The sequence below is a fragment of the Chrysemys picta genome, unplaced genomic scaffold (genome assembly GCF_011386835.1).
Source record: "Chrysemys picta bellii isolate R12L10 unplaced genomic scaffold, ASM1138683v2 scaf73, whole genome shotgun sequence".
Lineage (NCBI taxonomy): Eukaryota > Metazoa > Chordata > Testudines > Emydidae > Chrysemys > Chrysemys picta.
In genome coordinates this window covers 143629-155607 of record NW_027052780.1, presented here as the reverse complement: position 1 = coordinate 155607, position 11979 = coordinate 143629, and the positions used below count along the sequence as shown (strand labels likewise).

Sequence of the window (11979 nt, the reverse complement as noted above, 5' to 3'; positions counted from 1 at the left end):
GATGGGAGCATCTAGTGTCAGTGGAGTCCAAGCACTATTTCAACCTCACAGTATTCGATCAACTTTCCACAAGGGGAGGTGAAGAGCACCGCCAACAACACACACACACACACACACACACACACACACACACACACACACACACACACACACTCCTGGTGGTGGGAGGGGAACAGGAGAAAGGACAAAAGAAGTAAGTGATGAAGAGAAAGGAAGGAGGGATGGAGGAAAAGGTAAAACGAAAAGGACAAAACCTAATCTCCCCAGTGATTCCACGGGACAAAATCCCAGGGAGGGAATAAAATTCTGCCACCTTGAGCTAGTGTTTTCCATGCCTAGAATTCAGCTGGCACCAGGTGGATCAGACTGAAAAGGTTACAAACCTCTCTGAGGCTCTTAACTTCTTAACAGGGACGTCTGTTTTCTAGTAAAATCAGTAAATAGAAAGGAGAAATCTCGAAAGAGGCTCCTGCTCGCACTCACATACGTCAGCCCTAATACTCTCTCAGTCCTCAAGAGAAACCTCGAGAAGGAGACTTGCTGAAGCAAAGCCACAGGGGTCTCTGAGGTTTCCCTGGCCATGCGCCCCTGTCCTGCCTCGCTGATGGTAGCATCTCTCTCTGAGGTTACCACCTCCCTAACACCTTTGACCAATATGCTGAGGTCCTGCAAAAGACCTTTGTGATATCACTGCCACCAATCAAACCCTTAAGTGCTAGTGTCCTGCTGCTGGCCTGACACTATGAAGGTTTGAGCTACTCTCTGTGGATCACCCCACTCAATGCATCCTCATTCTAGGAAGCAAGCGGGCTAGACAGTAAAACATCAGAGGCTGCTCCCAATGCTACACTCAGTGTTTCCAAAATTAGTAGACTTTATGGTCAGAAGAGACCTTTAGAGCATCTAATCTAAGCCCCTGCATATCATAGGCTTCCTGTATAGTACAATAGTTACTCTTTGGGCACACACATTCCAGAAAGGCATCTAGTCTTCATTCAATGACATCAAGAGATGGAGAATCCACCACTTTCCCTTTTAGTGAGTGCCAGGGGGTTCCATTTCCCCTTCCATTAGCACCCCATTTACAGTGAGCCAGAGCAGTACCTGCAGCAGGGAGTGGGAGTTGCTGATGTCCACAGAGGCACAGCCCTTGCAGTGTCAACTTCCCACAAGGGGAGGTGAAGAGCACCCCCAGCAACACACACAAACACACACACCACTCCTGGTGGTGGGAGGGGAACAAGAGAAAGCAAGGAGGGATGGAGGAAAAGGTAAAATGAAAAGGACAAACCCTAATGTCCCCAGTGATTCTACGGCACAAAATCCCAGGTGGGCTATAAAATTCTGCCACCTTGAACTAGTGTTTTCCATGCCTAGAATTCAGCTGGCAACAGATGGATCAGACTGCAGACTGAGCAGGTTAAAAACCTCTCCAAGGTTCTTACCTTCTCAACAGGCACGTCTGTTTTCTAGTAAAATCAATAAAAGGAGAAACTCGAAAGAGGTTCCTCCTCGCACTCACATACTTGAACCCTAATACTCTCTGAGTCCTAAAAAGGGAGACCTCGAGAAGGAGACTTGCTAAAGCAAAGCCAAAGGGGTCTCTGAGGTTTCCCTGGTCCTGCGCTCCTGTCCTGCCTGGCTGATGTCAGCATCTCTCTCTCAGGTAACCACCTCCCTAACACCTTTGACCCATAGGCTGAGGTCCAGGATAAGGCCTTTGTGATATCACTGCCACACCGAACCAAACCCTAAGGTGCTAATGTCCTGCTACTGGCCTGACACTTTGAAGGGAGACAGAGCAGTACCTGCAGCAGGGAGCGGGAATTGCTGAAGGCCTCAGAGGCGCAGCCCCTGCAGTGTCTCAGGCACCTGGCGCAAGTGGCGGATGATGCGGGTGCATCACTTTGGCCGTGACGTCCTCCTCCTGCAAGGGAACGAGAACCTGTCAGAGACTCAAACGCCCCGAGGAATCAGGGGGAATTAAGGGCACCTGGAACCAGCAGTATTTAGACTGACTACCTGCCCACCACTGAGGGATGAATTCACCTCCTGAACCCCAGAATGGAGTCTTCTTGTCCATTCTAGTATCCTCCAGTGCCAACCCCCCTCCTTGTAGGATTAGCTCCTGCTACCTCCCCCTCAGTGTTCTTCACAGCTGTTCCACCTCCAAACCAAACCTCAAGTTATCAGAACCCTCTTCTGCACCCCCAACCAGGTTGGGCATCGAGGCGGCTCTAGCGGGGGGGCAGGAGGGATTCTGCCAGAAGTGAAGTGGGTTGAGGGGAGGTTGAGATCTTGCCCCAAGTCATCCCAGACACTAATGCTAAGCCACAGGATGGCAGCATCTAGTGTCAGTGGAGTCCAAGCACTATTTCAACCATACAGTTTTGGATGAACTCCCCACAAGGGGAGGTGAAGAGCACCCCCAGCAACACACACACAAACACACACACACACACACACCACTCCTGGTGGTGAAAGGGGAACAGGAGAAAGGACAAAAGAAGTAAGAGATGAAGAGAAAGGAAGGAGGGATGGAGGAAAAGGTAAAACGAAAAGGACAAACCCTAATGGTCCCCAGTGGTTCTACGGGACAAAATCCCAGGGAGGGAATAAAATTCTGCCATCTTAAACTACTGTTTTCCATGCCTAGAATTCAGCTGGCACCAGATGGATCAGACTGAGCAGGTTCCAAAACCTCTTGGAGGCTCTTACCTTCTAAATAGGGACGTCTGTTTTCTAGTAAAATCCGTCAAAAGGAAAGGAGAAAACTCGAAAGAGGCTCCTGCTCACACTCACATACGTCAACCCTAACACTCTCTCAGTCCTCAAAGAGAGACCTCGAGAAGGAGACTTGCTGAAGCAAAGCCACAGGGGTCTCTGAGGTTTCCCTGGCCCTGTGCTCCTGTCCTGCCAGGCTGATGTCAGCATCTCTCTCGGAGGTCACCACCTCCCTAACACCTTTGACCAATAGGCTGACGTCCTGCAAAAGGCCTTTGTGATAACACTGCCACACCCACCCTTCCCCGGAAGTGCTAATGTCCTGTTGCTGGGCTGACACTTTGAAGGTTTCAGCTACTCTCTGTGGATCACCCCACTCAATGCCTGTTCATTCTAGGAAGCAAGCCGGCTAGACGGTAAAACATCAGAGGCTGCTCCCAATGCTACACTCAGTGTTTCCAAAATTAGGGGACTTTATGGCCAGAAGAGACCTTTAGAGCATCTCATCTAACCCCTTGCATACCATAGGCTTGCTGTATAGTACAATAGTTACTTTTTGGGCACACACATTGCAGAAAGGCATCTAGTCTTCCTTCAATGACATCAAGAGATGGAGAATCCACCACTTTCCCTTTTAGTGAGTGCCAGGGGGCTCCATTTCCCCTTTCACTAGCTCCCCATTTACAGTGAGCCAGAGCAGTACCTGCAGCAGGGAGCGGGAGTTGCTGATGGCCTCAGAGGCACAGCCCCTGCAGTGTCTCAGGAATCTGGCGCAAGTGCCGGATGATGCGGAGCTGGTGCATCACTTTTGGCCGTGACGTCCTCCTGCTGCAAGGGAAGGAGAACCTGTCAGAGACTCAAACGCCCCGAGGAATCAGCGGGAATTAAGGGCACCTGGAACCAGCACTACTTCCACCCATCACCTGCCCACCACTGAGGGATAAATTCACCTCCTGAACCCCAGAATGGAGTCTTCTTGTCCTTTCTAGTAACCTCCAGTGCCAACCCCCCTCCTTGAAGGATGAGCTCCTGCTATCTCCCCCTCAGTGCCCTTGACAGCTGTTCCACCTCCAAACCACAGCTCAAGTTATTAGTACCTTTGGACACAGACTGGCTAACCTAGTGAGGAGGGCTTTAAACTAGGTTCGACGGGGACAGGTGAGCAAAGCCCACAGGTAAGTGGGGAACATGGAGACCGGGGAGATGGGTCAAAAACGAGAGGGAGTGTGGGCTATATTGTCAGAGGGAAAGGAGGGTCAGGACAAAACTGGGAGGAAAGATCAAACCAGTATCTTAGAGCAAGTAATTAAGGAAATCATCTGCAAACACTTGGAAGGTGGTAAGGTGATAGGGAACAGCCAGCATGGATTTGTGAAGAACAAATCATGTCAAACCAATCTGATAGCTTTCTTTGATAGGATAACGAGCCTTGTGGATAAGGGTGAGGCTGTGGATGTGGTATACCTAGACTTTAGTAAGGCATTTGATACGGTCTCGCATGATATTCTTATTGATAAACTAGGCAAATACAATTTAGATGGGGCTACTATAAGGTGGGTGCATAACTGGCTGGATAACTGTACTCAGAGAGTTGTTATTAATAGTTCCCAATCCTGCTGGAAAGCCATAACGAGTGGGGTATCGCAGGGGTCTGTTTTGGGACCGGCGCTGTTCAATATCTTCATCAACGACTTAGATATTGGCATAGAAAGTACGCTTATTAAGTTTGCGGATGATACCAAACTGGGAGGGATTGCAACTGCTTTGGAGGACAGGGTCATAATTCAAAATGATCTGGACAAATTGGAGAAATGGTCTGAGTTAAACAGGATGAAGTTTAACAAAGACAAATGCAAAGTGCTCCACTTAGGAAGGAACAATCAGTTTCACACATACAGAATGGGAAGAGACTGTCTAGGAAGGAGTACGGCAGAAAGGGATCTAGGGGTTATAGTGGACCACAAGCTAAATATGAGTCAACAGTGTGATGCTCTTGCAAAAAAAGCAAACCTGATTCTGGGATGTATTAACAGGTGTGTTGTGAGCAAGACACGAGAAGTCATTCTTCCGCTCTACTCTGCTCTGGTTAGGCCTCAGCTGGAGTATTGTGTCCAGTTCTGGGCACCGCATTTTAAAAAAGATGTGGAGAAATTGGAAAGGGTCCAGAGAAGAGCAACAAGAATGATTAAAGGTCTTGAGAACATGACCTATGAAGGAAGGCTGAAAGAATTGGCTTTGTTTAGTTTGGAAAAGAGAAGACTGAGAGGAGACATGATAGCAGTTTTCAGGTATTTAAAAGGGTGTCATAAGGAGGAGGGAGAAAACTTGTTCACCTTAGCCTCTAAGGATAGAACCAGAAGCAATGGGTTTAAAGTGCAGCAAGGGAGGTCTAGGTTGGACATTAGGAAAAAGTTCCTAACTGTCAGGGTGGTTAAACACTGGAATAAATTGCCGAGGGAGGTTGTGGAATCTCCATCTCTTGAGATATTTAAGAGTAGGTTAGATAAATGTCTATCAGGGATGGTCTAGATGGTATTTGGTCCTGCCATGCGGGCAGGGGACTGGACTCGATGACCTCTCGAGGTCCCTTCCAGTCCGATAATCTATGAATGTATGAAAAAAACACTGTTCTCCACCCCCACCCAGGTTGGCCAGGGAGGCGGCTCTAGCAGGGGGGGCAGGAGGGATTCTGGCAGCAGTGAAGTGGGTTGCGGGGAAGTTGAGATCTTGACCCAAGTCATCCCAGACACTAATGCTAAGCCACAGGATGGCAGCATCTAGTGTTAGTGGAGTCCAAACACTATTTCAACCCCACAGTTTTCGAGGAACAGGAGAAAGGACAAAAGAAGTAAGAGATGAAGAGAAAGGAAGGAGGGATGGAGGAAAAGGTAAAACAAAAAGGACAAACCCTAATGTCCCCAGTGATTCTACGGCACAAAATCCAAGGGATGGAATAAAATTCTGCCATCTTAAACTACTGTTTTCCATGCCTAGAATTCAGCTGGCACCACGTGGATCAGACTGAGCAGCTGCCAAAACCTCTTGGAGGCTCTTACCTTCTAAACAGGGACGTCTGTTTTCTAGTAAAATCAGTAAAAGGAAAGGAGAAAACTCGAAAGAGGCTCCTGCACGCACTCACGTACATGAACCCTAATACTCTCTCAGTCCTCAAAGAAAGACCCCGAGAAGGAGACTTGCTGAAGCAAAGCCACAGGGTCTCTGAGGTTTCCCTGGCCCTGTGCTCCTGTCCTGCCAGGCTGATGTCAGCATCTCTCTCTGAGGTCACCACCTCCCTAACACATTTGACCAATAAGCTGACATCCTGCAAAAGGCCTTTGTGATGTCACTGCCACACCCAACCAAACCCTGAAGTGCTAATGTCCTGCTGCTGGCCTGACACTTTGAAGCTTTGAGGTTGTCATAACTATAAAGGGAAGGGTAACAGCTGTCCTGTGTACAGTACTATAAAATCCTCCTGGCCAGAGACTCCAAAATCCTTTTCCCTCTAAAGGGTTAAGAAGCTCAGGTAACCTGGCTGGCATCTGACCTAAAGGACCAATAAGGGGACAAGATACTTTCAAATCTTGGGGAGGGGAAGGCTTTTGTTTGTGTTCTTTGTTTGTGTGGGTGTTCGCCCTCGGGACTGAGAGGGACCAGACATCAATCCAGGTTCTCCACATCTTTCTAAACAAGTCTCTCCTATTTCAAACAAGGCGTGTTAGTTTTCCTTTGTTTTCTCAACTTGTAAATGTACCTTTTACTAGAGTGTTTATCTTTGTTTGCTGTACTTTGAACCTAAGACTAGAGGGGAGTCCTCTGAGCTCTTTAAGTTTGATTACCCTGTAAGGTTAATTTCCATACTGATTTTACAGAGATGATTTTTACCTTTTTCTTTAATTAAAAGCCTTATTTATAAGAACCTGATTGATTTTTCCTTGTTTTAAGATCCAAGGAGTTTGGATCTTGATTCACCAGAAGTTGGTGGGAGGAAGGAGGGGGGATGGTTAATTTCTCCTTGTTTTAAGATCCAAGGGGGTTGGATCTGTATTCACCAGGGAATTGGTGAAAGGTTTCTCAAGGCTACCCAGGGGAGGAAATTAGCCTTGGGATGGTGGTTAAGCTTAGAAGTTTTCATGCAGGCCCCTACATTTGTACCCTAAACTTCAAAGTGGGGATACAGCCTTGACACAGGTACTCTCTGTGGATCACCCCACTCAATGCGTCTTCATTCTAGGAAGCAAGCCAGCTAGACAGTAAAACATCAGACGCTGCTCCCAATACTACACTCAGTGTTTCCAAAATTAGTAGACTTTATGGCCACAAGAGACCTTTACAGCATCTCATCTAAGCCCCTGCATATCATAGGCCTCCTGTATAGTACAATAGTTACTTTTTGGGCGCACACATTCCAGAAAGGCATCTAGTCTTCATTCAATGACATCAAGAGATGGAGAATCCACCACTTTCCCTTTTAGTGAGTGCCAGGGGGCTCCATTTCCCCTTCCACTAGCTCGCCATTTACAGGGAGACAGAGCAGTACCTGCAGCAGGGAGTGGGAGTTGCTGAAGGCCTCAGAGGCGCAGCCCCTGCAGTGTCTCAGGCACCTGGCGCAAGTGGCGGATGATGCGGGTGCATAACTTTGGCCGTGACGTCCTCCTCCTGCAAAGGAACGAAAACCTGTCAGAGACTGAAACGCCCCGAGGAATCAGGGGGAATTAAGGGCACCTGGAACCAGCAGTATTTAAACTGACTACCTGCCCACCACTGAGGGATGAATTCACCTCCTGAACCCCAGAATGGAGTCTTCTTGTCCTTTCTAGTAACCTCCAGTGCCAACCCACCACCTTGTAGGGTGAGCTCCTGCTACCTCCCTCTCAGTGCCCTTGACAGCTGTTCTACCTCCAAACCACAGCTCAACTTATCAGAACCCTCTTCTCCACCCCAACCCAGGTTGCGCAGGGAGGCGGCCCTAGCAGGGGGGGCAGGAGGGATTCTGCCAGCAGTGAAGTGGGTTGCGGGGAAGTTGAGATCTTGCCCCAAGTTATCCCAGACACTAATGCCAAGCTACAGGATGGCAGCATCTAGTGTCAGTGGAGTCCAAGCACTATTTGAACCCGACAGTTTTGGATCAATTTCACACAAGGGGAGGTGAAGAGAACCCCCAGCAACACACACACCACTCCTGTAGGTGGGAGGGGAACAAGAGAAAGGACAAAAGAAGTAAGAGATGAAGAGAAAGGAAGGAGGGATGGAGGAAAAGGTAAAATGAAAAGGACAAACCCTAGTGTCCCCATGTCGGACATCAGGAATGGTAACATACATAAGCCAGTATGTGAACACTTCAATCTCCCTGGTCATTCTATTACAGATTTAAAAGTCACTATCATTGAACAAAAAAACTCAGAAACAGACTTCAAAGAGAAACAGCAGAACTAAAATTCATTTGCAAATTCAACACCATTAATCTGGGCTTGAATAGGGACTGGGAGTGGCTGGCTCACTACAGAAACAGCTTTTCCTCTCCTGGAATTGACACCTCCTCATCTATTATTTGGAGTGGACTACATCCACCCTGATTTTTGAATTGGCCCTGTCAACACTGGTTCTCCACTTGTGAAGTAACTCCCTGCTCTCCATGTGTCAGTATATAATGCCTGCATCTGTAACTTTCACTCTATGCATCCGAAGAAGTGAGGTTTTTACTCACGAAAGCTTATGCCCAAATAAATCTGTTAGTCTTTAAGGTGCCACCAGACTCCTTGTTGTTTTCCTAATATCCCCAGTGATTCTACGGGACAAAATCCCAGGGAGGGAATAAAATTCTGCCACCTTAAACTAGTGTTTTCCATGCCTAGAATTCAGATGGCACCAGGTGGATCAGACTGAACAGGTTACAAACCTCTCCGAGGCACTTACTTTCTCAACAGGGACTTCTGTTTTCTAGTAAAATGGGTAAAAGGAAAGGAGAAAACTCGAAAGAGGCTCCTGCTCACACTCACATATGTGAACCCTAATACTCTCTCAGTCCTCAAAGAGAGCTCGAGAAGGAGACTTGCTGAAGCAAAGCCACAGGGGTCTCTGAGGTTTCCCTGGCCCTGCGCCCCTGTTTTGCCTGGCTGATGTGAGCATCTCTCTCTGAGGTCACCACCTCCCTAACACCTTTGACCAATAGGCTGAGGTCCTGAAAAGGCCTTTGTGATGTTACTGCCACACCCACCCATCCCCGGAAGTGCTAATGTCCTGCTGCTGGCCTGACACTTTGAAGGTTTGAGCTACTCTGTGTGGATCACCCCACTCAATGCGTCTTCATTCTAGGAAGCAAGCCGGCTAGACAGTAAAACATCAGAGGCTGCTCCCAATACTACACTCAGTGTTTCCAAAAGTAGGAGACTTTCTGGCCAGAAGAGACCTTTACAGCATCTCATCTAACCCCCTCCATATCTTAGGCTTCCAGTATAGTACAATAGTTACTTTTTGGGCACACACGTTCCAGAAAGGCATCTAGTCTTCAATCAATGACATCAAGAGTTGGAGAATCCACCACTTTCCCTTTTAGTGAGTGCCAGGGGGCTCCATTTCCCCTTCCACTACCTCCCCATTTACAGTGAGCCAGAGCAGTACCTGCAGCAGGGAGCGGGAGTTGCTGATGGCCTCAGAGGCACAGCCCCTGCAGTGTCTCAGGAATCTGGCGCAAGTGCCGGATGATGCGGAGCTGGTGCATCACTTTTGGCCGTGACGTCCTCCTGCTGCAAGGGAACGAGAACCTGTCAGAGACTCAAACGCCCCGAGGAATCAGGAGGAATTAAGGGCACCTGGAACCAGCAGTATTTCCACCCAGCACCTGCCGACCACTGAGGGATGAATTCACCTCCTGAACCCCAGAATGGAGTCGTCTTCTCCTTTCTAGTAATCTCCAGTGCCAACCTCCGTCCTTGTAGGGTGAGCTCCTGCTACCTCCCCCCCAGTGCCCTTGACAGCTGTTCCACCTCCAAGCCACAGCTCAAGTTATCAGAACCCTCTTCTCCACCCCCACCCAGGTTGGGCAGGGAGGCGGCTCTAGCAGGGGGGGCAGGTGGGATTCTGGCAGCAGTGAAGTGGGTTGCGGGGAGGTTGAGATCTTGCCCCAAGTCATCCCAGACACTAATGCTAAACCACAGGATGGCAGCATCTAGTGTCAGTGGAGTCCAAGCACTATTTCAACCATACAGTTTTGGATCAACTCCCAACAAGGGGAGGTGAAGAGCACCCCCAGCAACACACACACACACACACACACACACACACACACACACACACACACACACACACACACACACACACACACACACATATATATACCACTCCTGGTGGTGGGAGGGGAACAAGAGAAAGGACAAAAGAAGTAAGAGATAAAGAGAAAGGAAGGAGGGATGGAGGAAAAGGTAAAAGGAAAGGACAAACCCTAATGTCCCCAGTGATTCTACCAGACAAAATTACAGGGAGGGATTAAAATTCTGCCACCTTGAACTAGTGTTTTCCATGCCTAGAATTCAGCTGGCACCAGATGGATCAGACTGAGCAGCTGCCAAAACCTCTTGGAGGCTCTTACTTTCTAAACAGGGATGTCTGTTTTCTAGTAAAATCAGTAAAAGGAAAGGAGACAACTCGAAAGAGGCTCCTGCTCTCACTCAAATACGTGAATCCTAATACTCTCTCAGTCCTCAAGAGAAACCTCGAGAAGGAGACTTGCTGAAGCAAAGCCACAGGGGTCTCTGAGGTTTCCCTGGCCATGCGCCCCTGTACTGCCTCGCTGATGGCAGCATCTCTCTCTGAGGTTACCACCTCCCTAACACCTTTGACCAATATGCTGAGGTCCTGCAAAAGACCTTTGTGATATCACTGCCACCAATCAAACCCTTAAGTGCTAATGTCCTGCTGCTGGCCTGACACTTTGAAGGTTTCAGCTACTCTCTGAGGATCACCCCACTCAATGCCTGTTCATTCTAGGAAGCAAGCCGGCTAGACGGTAAAACATCAGAGGCTGCTCCCAATGCTACACTCAGTGTTTCCAAAATTAGGGGACTTTATGGCCAGAAGAGACCTTTAGAGCATCTCATCTAACCCCTTGCATACCATAGGCTTGCTGTATAGTACAATAGTTACTTTTTGGGCACACACATTCCAGAAAGGCATCTAGTCTTCCTTCAATGACATCAAGAGATGGAGAATCCACCACTTTCCCTTTTAGTGAGTGCCAGGGGGCTCCATTTCCCCTTCCACTAGCTCCCCATTTACAGTGAGCCAGAGCAGTACCTGCAGCAGGGAGTGGGAGTTGCTGATGGCCTCAGAGGCACAGCCCCTGCAGTGTCTCAGGAATCTGGCGCAAGTGCCCGACGATGCGGAGCTGCTGCATCACTTTTGGCCGTGACGTCCTCCTGCTGCAAGGGAACGAGAACCTGTCAGAGACTCAAACGCCCCGAGGAATCAGCGGGAATTAAGGGCACCTGGAACCAGCACTACTTCCACCCATCACCTGCCCACCACTGAGGGATAAATTCACCTTCTGAACCCCAGAATGGAGTCTTCTTGTCCTTTCTAGTAACCTCCAGTGCCACCCCCCTCCTTCAAGGATGAGCTCCTGCTATCTCCCCCTCAGTGCCCTTGACAGCTGTTCCACCTCCAAACCACAGCTCAAGTTATTAGTACCTTTGGACACAGACTGGCTAACCTAGTGAGGAGGGCTTTAAACTAGGTTCGACGGGGACAGGTGAGCAAAGCCCACAGGTAAGTGGGGAACATGGAGACCGGGGAGATGGGTCAAAAACGAGAGGGAGTGTGGGCTATATTGTCAGAGGGAAAGGAGGGTCAGGACAAAACTGGGAGGAAAGATCAAACCAGTATCTTAGATGTCTATATAGAAATGCGAGAAGTATGGGGAATAAGCAGGAAGAACTGGAAGTGCTAATAAATAAATACAACTATGACATTGTTGGCATTACTGAAACTTGGTGGGATAATACACATGATTGGAATGTTGGTGTGGATGGGTACAGCTTGCTCAGGAAGGATAGACAGGGGAAAAAGGGAGGAGGTGTTGCCTTGTATATTAAAAATGTACACACTTGGACTGAGGTAGAGATGGACATAGGAGACGGAAGTGTTGAGAGTCTCTGGGTTAGGCTAAAAGGGGTAAAAAACAAGGGAGATGTCATGCTAGGAGTCTACTACAGGCCACCTAACCAGGTGGAAGAGGTGGATGAGGCTTTTTTTAAGCAA

The 11979-nt window shown here is 48.6% G+C and overlaps 1 long non-coding RNA gene across 1 annotated transcript; it reads right to left on the bottom strand.

Moving 5' to 3' along the window:
- Nucleotides 1–3426: 3426 nt before the first annotated feature.
- On the bottom strand, nucleotides 3427–9464 carry LOC135977909 (uncharacterized). Its single transcript, XR_010595342.1, has 3 exons — nucleotides 9346–9464; nucleotides 7265–7383; nucleotides 3427–3552 (listed from the first exon to the last, which is right to left on the bottom strand). It is a non-coding gene; the product is annotated as an uncharacterized LOC135977909 (long non-coding RNA).
- Between the last annotated feature and the right edge of the window lie 2515 nt (nucleotides 9465–11979).